The following is a 10411-nucleotide window of genomic DNA, read 5'->3' on the forward strand; positions in this document are numbered from 1 at the left end:
ATTAAATAAATATCAGGATTTCCAAAACAAAAAAAATGTTCCTGTATGTATTTTTCTCAATCTGATATTTCATTTCAAAAGGGAAAGAAAAAGTTAAAACAAATTACTTGGAGAAGTAATTTTCCACTTATGACTTAGTTATTTCTAAATAATCAATACAAACTTGCGATTTTGTACAGTGCAGTAATAGAAATCTAGCAAATAATCTTTTTGGCTCTAAGTATTTCTTTTCTGAACTTTTCTGAATGTACTCTTGCTCACAGACCACCACAGTGGATAAACTGTATACTTCCTTAGTCAGACACCCACAGATTTAGTCAGAGTTAGCATCTACTATATGCCTCACTCACTTTCAAGTTCAGCTTAAATTGCCAGCACATGCTCAAAGTTTTGTCATTTTGTCTTTAATATTTATTGATAATGCTGATACAGCCATTGCAGACATTTCAAGCTACAGATCAGCCAAAAATGGTACATGTCATAACCAAAAATTTCATAGAGACTATTTTCTACATAAGTATTATAACCTACAGAATGTCTAGAAATAGCGGTACAGTTATTTTCATGCTCTGAGCTTATTCAATTTCCAGTAAAATGGATCAATCTTCCATAGCTAATAGGAAAGATGCCCACGGAATGTTAGGTCTGATACTCTGCAAGCTGTTCCATCACTGGGGCAACACAGGGAAATGTTTCAGAACATATTTTCAAACTCTGAAATCCACATTTATAGAGTATCTGTAAAATCTACTGATTTTTATTAAAAAAAAAAAAAAAGGTACCTACCAGGATTTTAACACGCTGTAGCATTGCTTCTACCAAGCTATTACCAATAAAATTAACATTCAGTGATTGTTTATTGCAACTGTCAAGCAGAAACAGTGATTTCACTTAGCCAGCAGCTTGCAAACTGTGTCACTGTGCGAGCAAGGGTTACAAGTTCTTGACTACTGGGTGCACCTGCCCATCAGAACCCTCTTTTCAGGGGAGGGCACAGCATGCTTCCTAGTGCAGGAGGAAAGCATTCTTTAATGCAATATTCTTCATCACAACAAATATGTAAGCCTGTACAAATTTTCTCAGAAACAGCTGCTTCTATGGTATCTTGGCATTTGAGTAAATGATTTGCAGAAATTCCACAGGGAAGGAGGCACTTTAAAGGCTGCCAGGGAGTGTGATAGGGGCAGAAGAAGAGTGAAGAGGCACAGCTGTGACAGCTGAAAGCAGGATAAGCTGCCACTGATCTGTTTCTATGCTTATCACAACACCCATTAATCAATTCCAATCACAGCAGGCCCACCAACTAAACTACACTCCACCTCTCAAAAACTGACTACTCAGCCTTGTAATCCTCTTGAAAAATTGTTCATCTGAAAAAAAGTGTCAGGGGGACACTGTATTGCTTACTTGATTAAAACGTAGATATTTGCATTAAAAATATCAAGCAACAGTTAATATATCCACAGACTTGTCTTCTTTCTGATTGTGTTCAATATTTCACTTACTTGAACTTCTTTCATGTAATTTTAAATTTTCCTTTCTACCTTCAATAAGCTGTGCTACGGATGGCCATCACAGTGAACTTAAGGTGAGCAGTTGACAGACAGGACTACATCTTCAAAGCAGCCTACAGCATAAAATGGTTTCTACCCTATGTCTTTTTAAATGTAACTTATGAAAAAATAGATCTAGAATTACACTAAAAATATGAAAAAATATACAAAATTAGGTACCAAGTTGCACTGAAGTATAAGTTGTGGTGTAGTTCATAACAGAATACCTATTGTATCAAAAATGTGTTTTAATAAGCTTACTTTCCTTTGACACTATAGGTAACATGAATTTGAGTTGTGTCCTGAACAAAGGACTGTAAAGACATCACTGCTCAGTGTTTGCATATATCAGCAGCTCATCTGGATTTGCAAATTCTGCAGGTTTTGAAGGAGTTGTCTAATTTGGTCAGTACTGAAGTTGCAATGATACTTATTCACTAGAATAATCAAGTAAGCAGTTCTGTGATTTGCTTGCTTGTTCACTAATTTTCCAGTCATTAATGCATTTTAATCCCTGCTTTTTTGGAATCCAGCTCTGTCCACACCAAAACATAGTTGCAGATTCAGAGAACATAACATAAAAGAATTAAAGGCATAAAGAAGAAAAACATTTCTACTCAAAGTAAATTCAACAAGATGTCCCAGAATGACATATGAACATTTTTCCATAGATCTCAGAAGGCAACCCTAACAGAGAGATCTCTCAGAACAAAGAGTGGAGATAAATGAATTTCAGCCCATGGTGCTCTGTTACACGGAACTCAGACCAGTGTTGACAGGCCAAAAGCTTTAAGTTCAACTAAACATCAAAGAAAACACTTAGTCAGAAGCCTGGGTACTTAAAGCCACCACTTGGAAGGATTAAGTGCGCTTTGTGCATCTCTTTGCAATGTCAGTTTAAAGGCTGGAAGAAGGCCTTCAGAATAATCGAGAAGATATAGAAGCTGGAAACCCTTTACAGTCAGTGGTATCTAAGTGCATGTAAAGAACATGGCAGTTATTAGAAAATCTCACATATAATACAACACTTTAACAACCTCCTTATTTATGCAGCTGTCGCATCTTTGAAGAATTGTATTCAACCTTTTTATTTTAATGGTGGTATAAGTTAACAAGAGCTAGATACTGCTGTGGCATATGTGGAAATTTTACTATTTACCATAGAGTGACACAGGTATTTTCCAGAAAACACATTGCAAATCCAGGCAACTTATATGGGCCTCATCACACTTGTGTTTGCTAAGTGCATGCATTATTTACACAGCATCAATAATTTCCTAGTTAATATATAAGCAAAAGAGATCCTGGAATAATTACTGGACAACAGCACAGAATAAAACAGCCATACTACTCCATTCAAGTAAACAGCAGTCTACAATTACCACTGGAAAGTATTATGCTTATTAACTTTTATTATCTACGATGGCATCAACTGTCAAAGAGGGGCAGGAGACACCTTTCATGTTTATCTCAAATATCTTCTACTACCAAGCCAAACGTTTGAGAGCTTCATACACTCTTCATGGAATATAGTGACCTAATTTTATGTTAATCAAATTATTCTGAAAAATAGGTGACTATTTTGTACTTACTGGCACTGCAGAACAGACACAGTAAACATGCTGGGGAAATTCAGGAGTCAGAATCACTCATGTAAACTGTATGGAATCTGTAACTACTTTTCATTAGCGCTATGAAAAGCTCAGTAAGTACAACATAAATAAACCATATTTTAACGTGCATCTTATCTTCATACCTTCATCATATTGGAGATTTCAGGAATTTGTTAGGTCAGGTTTATTTTCCCCTCCGTTCCTTGACCTCCCTTCAAAACTGGTCCAATTCACCCTTTTCTTAGGTGGTGTTTCTAAGGAACAGCAATATAACATAAGAAAAGCTACTTGTATTATATAAACTTTCTCAGTTATAATTACCTAATGAAACTTTTTTCCACTTGTCTTCTGTCCTGAAGTCTTTACTCTTTTACTCTGTTTGGAAAGTACCTAGTACATGCTAAGCACTGATGCAATCTAAATAGCATTGAAAAATATCTCGATCTAATAAAATTCCCGATGGAATCCTTGCAGTGGCAAATTACAGCAACATTATATCCTTTTCAAACCACTTGTATAGCCTTAGTTTTTCTTCACACTAAAACAGAAACAGCTATATAACTTTCATATGAAAATAAATAAGAAAACCCAAAGGTCGAGAAGTGCTTCCAGCAGACAAAGCACAGGCTATGCAACTACAGGCAGCATGAACATCAATGTCGGCATCTCGTGAAGATGGAATACATCACTGTGCTCTGAATATTGGGATATTTGATAGCGCAGAGGTAATAGAAAACAGATCAGATGTGCACACACACAGGAATGCACTCACTTCTTTTTAGTAAAGAGAACATGGAAATCCATTACATACCAGGTTTAGATGCATCTAAAAGGAACCTAGTAACTCAGCCAAACTACTATTTACATGAATATGGCTTTTATTGGCCTCTTCTGATCGCGTGAAGAATATTGATAATCTTTCAAAAAAAGTGTACGCAGCTCCTGATTTATGCAAATTCTCACAATAAAGTCAGAGAACATGACTGTAAAATGATTTTATTCAACACAAAGCTAACTTTGTGCAGTCATATTTTTTATGTAACTTATACAGGTATGTTTTCAATTGTATAATAATTTATTTATTTATTTTTTACTAGTACTTATTGTGACTTTAGAGCCCAAACAGAAATGGGAAAGGATTGTTACTGTGGTATATATACTGAATTATCTCCTACTGAAAATGCCTGCCAGATGACTCCAAAATGACAGAGCAGATGAAGACATATCATGAGTCTCATCATGCCTTCAGTCCCAAACAAATGTCCCATTTGACTTAAATACACCAGTCACAAGAACAACGAAAGATGAAACACTCAGGTTAGGGTGCTATGCAACGTTCCACATTTCTAGAATACTGTGGTCATTTTCAACAGTTAACAGTCTATTAGATACTACTAAGAGTGCAGTTTTTAAAGAATTTTTTAAATCATTCAGACTTTTTCTCTGAAAGTTCCAGTTACCTGAAAAACCAAGAGAGAAGCCTGCTATTCTGTTTTCCTTTTCTGGGCATTTATGAAGAACGGATCCTGGTGCCCTTTACCAGTATTCTGTGCACTGAGAAGCGCCCTCTCAGGATACAGCATTGCTAGATTGGAGCACATAGCCCAGAGCTATCTTAATTCTCTGGACTTCATAGCCTAGCAATAGAGTGTCATAAATGTTTTATGTATTGTGCATTTGACTGAAGCCTCATATTTCCTAGACCACTGCTGTAAAACAAAACTCTAGTTTCAAGGAGAATGAAAAGGGGTCAGCTAAGAGACAGATTTAAAAGCAAGTTCCACTGGGGTTCTAGGTACAAGCACAAGGCAAACAAAAATGCAGGGCTCACCTGCAAACAGTGCTCCTAAGCTCAAACAGTAAAGCCTCCTTCAGCTATTGTCCAATACAAGGTTTTTGTTTACAGTTGGTCTCCAAAAAGTTAACTCTAAGTTCCAATACAGCGTTATATCTGCGCACAGTATGTACTACAGTATGTACTAAATTACATCTCTGTGACAGCTCATATATGACTATTCTCTCCATATTAAAAATACCAAATGGAGAGGAAAGATCCTGCAGAAGAATCTATTTCTATAGTAAGGACTGTTCTTAAAGATAGAAAGAAGATTTGCTCTGTATCAGAAATAGGAACCCTCTAATCTGTTTGAATACTTTCTCCTCCATCTGTCGAACAGGAAATAGTTTCTCACCTTTGCAAAGCACTTCAGATCTGCTAGATGAGAAGCACTGTAGATTCCCATGTAATCCCAGCCCCAGCAGGAGAACGGAGGTAGCATTATGACAACTCAGTAGCATCAGAAGTTAGAGAGGTCGAACTGGAGCTATTGCAATTCAATTATTTCAGTACTCTGCAAACAAAAATACTCTTTTGAAATCTGATCTGCCAAGAAAGGCACCTCTTCCTAGCTTCTGAAGAACAATTGAACAAACCACAAGACAGCACCCTCACCTTCAAGTGCCAAACTTGATAGACACATCAGGAGACAACTTTAATACTCACCTGTCTGCAAAATGTGCAAGGTCTCTCATTATGCAAAAAATAACATTTTTTTAATTCTTAGGGATGGATATGTTTGTACAGGAACATATGAAAGGTAAGTATCCTATAAACAATACTTTTTGCTAATACAGTATGAAAGCTAGTGATGAGATTGCGCCCATGCTCACTCAGCAATTGCTGCTGGCTCACAATATCAATATCCTTATGAGACACTTCCATCTAGAGGCTGAAATTGGAATAACTAAGACCTGCTGTAAACTGTGACGCACAGTTCAAATGCCTGAGACTATCTTTTAGTAAACAGGTTAACATTTGACCAAGGTTTTCCACCATCTTACTAGACAGAATTTAAGAGAAAACTCTATCAAATATTCACTTAATTTAAACTACTTTTTTCAGTAAAGACAAGGTATAGCCAAGCAGATGCTTTCTTTCACTGCTTTCTAAAATAAAAGAAAAATCCCCACCAACCTCTTAGAATTCTTTCTGTCCTCTGTTTGTTCTGAAAATGCTGTTCACAGAATGTTCTGTCAGGTGTCAGAATTAAGATATAGGTTAGTACAAAGATAATAGAATTGTGAAATAAACACTAATAAATGACAAATGACTTTGGACAGAAAAGTACTGAATTAGTCCAGGCATTAAGAAGTTTTATTTAGTTGTATTGTAGGACTAAGCAAGGAGTTATCCCATCTATCTGCTGATGTAGTTGTGGCTCTAACAACAGCATAGAGACATGGGTGCTCCTCCTACACTAGAATGTTTGGGAGGTCTACAGTCTAACAAAAGCTATGTCTGGAGGTCTCTGTATGGATCCCTCAATACCACATAAGCCTGCAGCATCTCTGGGTGATCCCACAAGTCAGTGTCCCACTAACATCACAGCAGCATGGATTCAGTCCTGTGGTAACACCTTAGCCAAGTACAGCTGATTATTTAGAGACATGTTTACAAAACTTACTACAACCAAGAAATAAAAGTAAATTATCTAATACCCAGATTGGAATTGGTCCATTGCTTATCAGTCTTTTGCCACATACAGCAAGCCTCATCTTTTCTTAGTGCTACCTAATAGCATGTCATCAGTAGGTATAACCATCTGGATTCCTTCGCCTGGTGAACAGCAAAATAAGAAAATCTTGTTGCATAGCAGGATGAGAAGTACAAAGGAATGAACACCTTTGCATACCTCTCTTCAGACTACACACACAAATAAACTACAACAGATACAAAGACCATAACAAAGCTATTTGATACAGCAAACTCTCAGATACAAAACACTATTTTTCAACAGTCACCACCATTAGCTATAGATTTTCACCAGCTGCAAATAAGAGCCCACATGCCATGCTTGTACAAATCTGCATGGCCAACCACTGCTGAAATGTGCCACCCACTGCCTCACCGTGTTCACATCCACTGTTTGATCTCCAGAAATGTTCAGAAAGTATCAAAGAATGCTAAGGATGCCACTTTTTCCTCAGGGAGAAATTCAGTGGCACATTTTTTCTTCACACAGACTTCCATGTCAGGCACCATTTTGTCAGACTGCTCCTTTGCTGCCATCTGTCATACAGCAAAAAAAATTAACAAGGTAGGCAGGAAGGTTCAGCTTTCCCTGCCATACCACCAACACAGACCTCTGATTTCACAGAACAACATAATAAAATAGGAGATATAACTTTGAAAACAGCCATTATATATATATGTATATATATATATATATATATATATATATATATGTATATATACTATATATATATATATATGTAATACACCTCATATACACCTTATGTAATATGACATGCATAATTTATGCACTATATATACACTCTTCACCATTTGATTAATCCTCTTGTAGAAAGATCCAAGATTATGGTAAGAGATTAAACTTGCATATTACTGGTTGTAATCAGAAACCGAAAGCCAGGTAAGTCAACACTGATGTAAGATTTTCTGATTCTATTATTTCTATTAACTGTTTAACACATGTTTTTGAGAATATCATCTTGAAATTTCAGTGATAAGAAGCATGCACAGAACTTCTGAAATGATTTCCTTGCAAGTGGGAGATGGCAGTGGACAAATAAAAAGGAATATCAACAAACTGAGTCCTATCTTCCTGTAGCAAACAAACCTGATAAGAATAGCGCAGGAGAATGAAAACACTTTTAGTGTTATTCCCTCATTACTGTTCCAATTTGGTCAAGCCTGTTGTGCAAAATTTTCTTTTAGAAACTGCTTAAGACATCTACATATAGCACACTTCAGAATAAAGCTGTAGGGAACTCCACTTTTAAAGCAAAATAGCTTTGCTTCAAAGCATGTAATAAGCACATTTCAACATCATAATTTATTGAACTGCCCTGGGCTTTTTTGTCTCCTTGCATACATGGCCACAAACAGATAGCAAAGGATTTTGCACAAATATGCTTATATCAGTATATATCACAGATTCTTTTTTCAGGTATCACTTTATCAATATCATTGTATGCACACTAGAGGGAGTTGTAGAAGCACGTTAATTTTATAGAAAGATAGAGGTAAAATGCCACACACATCACTACAAGATGACAGCATTTTTATAGCAATTTAAGGTACAAATAGTTAGGGAATGAGACCAAACAGAGTTTTGTACTCAGTCAAGTTTGTCGGTGCCATTTAACACATCCTTAAATCAATACAAGTAAAGTTTCAGTAAACCTACAGACTCTTAAACAGCAAATCAAAACAATCATGGTTACTTTGTAGGTTTGGGAATTTTTGTTTGGTTGCTTTCAACTTCTGAGGTTTGTCTCTATTCTATATGTAGATCTGAATGCAAAAAATACATTATAATATAACAATATATTCAGACAATAACATAACAAGATCAGTATTTGTTATTAACCTACTAGAGTTGTGCAGAGATTAATGAAGTAACATTAGAAAACTGGATGAAAGTCATTTAATGTATTCATCAATTTTATGTGTTTGGAGTTTTATTTGCTTGGGTTTCTCTTTTTTTCATTATTAGAGATGACTACAAGTTTACTTGCTATTCCCTTCCTTTCCTTCAACTTTTCTATTTACATTTTACTTATATTAATTGAGATATTAAAAAAGCACCTTACAACATGGAAAGATACCTGCAAGTATTAGCTTTTTAGGTGGTTTGCTGTTGATGAAGTGTCAGCTCAGGAGATCTCTGTTTTGTTTTCACTGCAACAGTCAAATTATAAGAACATGGATTAGAATATACATCATTTCCTGATCTGGAATCTAACACTATCACAAACACAGACATTGCAAAACAACAAGAATGAAAAAAAATTGAAGATGGGGGAAAAATAAAATAAAATCTTGTCACATATACACACCAAGTCCTAAAAATAGCAGAAAACAAAATTACTTAACATATTTTTTTTTTTTTTTTTTTTTTAAGAGGGAAAGATCAGGACTTCACTATCTAAAAGGCATCAGTTCCTATGAAAGCTACGAAGGGAATTCAAATACCTTCTAAAACAAACAAAACCAAACAACCTTACCACAATGAGATTAGCAAAGGTATGTAGATTTCTGCAAGGAACAAGGCTCATCTCATCACAGTATTTTAGAGCATCCAATGAATGCAAGGAAATTTCCTGTCTAAAAATAGCAGCTTTTTTGCAGAACTGAAGCAGAGGTAGACTCCTTTTTTCTTGAGGGTGACGTTACTGGATCAAATTAAATGGCAGCCTGCTGGTTTTTTCTTCTCCTGCAGTACTCTTACGAGTTAATGAGTTATGGGTTTATATATCCTTACTTTCTAACACTAGTACACTTTCTTTATGAGGCATAACTGGATTATGCCTTTTTATACAGTGTCTCAAAAGATGAGATTATTTGAAGGCTTCTCAAATAATCCAGTATTCATATTCTGAAGATACACACTTCTCCCAGGGTGATTATCTTCATCTAAAAGAAAGATTATTTTACTCTGATTAGGGATTAAAATGAGTTGTAAAAAAACAGTAAAGCAGAAGACAAACGTTCTCAGAATCAACATAATGTGTTGGTAAAAGTACATACAGTTTTACCTGAACTCTGACTCAAGAATGTTTTTTTTGTGAGATAAAGAGAACATTAAAGGAAGGGAAAGGAAAAAGATATCCCCACAAATTATTATATACATCAGTACACAAAACAAAGTACACCCCACTTAGGTCTCAGAAGGTTTCTTCCTAATGCCTTCCCCACTACCCCTCCTCTTTGTGTTAGTAACTAAGCTTAGGTCATAGAAACCCCTTCTTTGCAAATACATGTGATTCAGATATATAGGTTCCTATGGTTGCAACTGAAGATAGTTACCAAAAAGAAAAAAAAGCAAGACAAGGTGACAAAACGTATGTCCCAAAAGGCAGCCCATGAAATTCTCCCAGGGACAGAGAGGCTGCAGACTCATGGTCCTGCTGAATTTGCAAGAGCCCAGAATAGCAGGAATTGGCCATGTGTGATACCACCAGCAGACATTTGCATAACCCTTACCGCATCCACTAAGGCATTAGCTGCTACATACAAAGGCTACACTGAGATGATCCAAGCTTATACCTATCTCTAACTATTCAGAAAGGCACAAGTGTTCCTAACCATAACAATTCATCCCAAAATCTGCCTGGCACGATCACAATCCCTCAATCCCTTGACTTTCATAATTTATAGATTGATCAACCTATAGTTACAAATATACCTCATTCTGATGCTTACTCTGATAGTATATTGCA

The sequence above is a fragment of the Meleagris gallopavo genome, chromosome 10 (genome assembly GCF_905368555.1).
Source record: "Meleagris gallopavo chromosome 10, MGAL_WU_HG_1.1, whole genome shotgun sequence".
In the NCBI taxonomy this organism is placed as follows: Eukaryota; Metazoa; Chordata; class Aves; order Galliformes; family Phasianidae; genus Meleagris; species Meleagris gallopavo.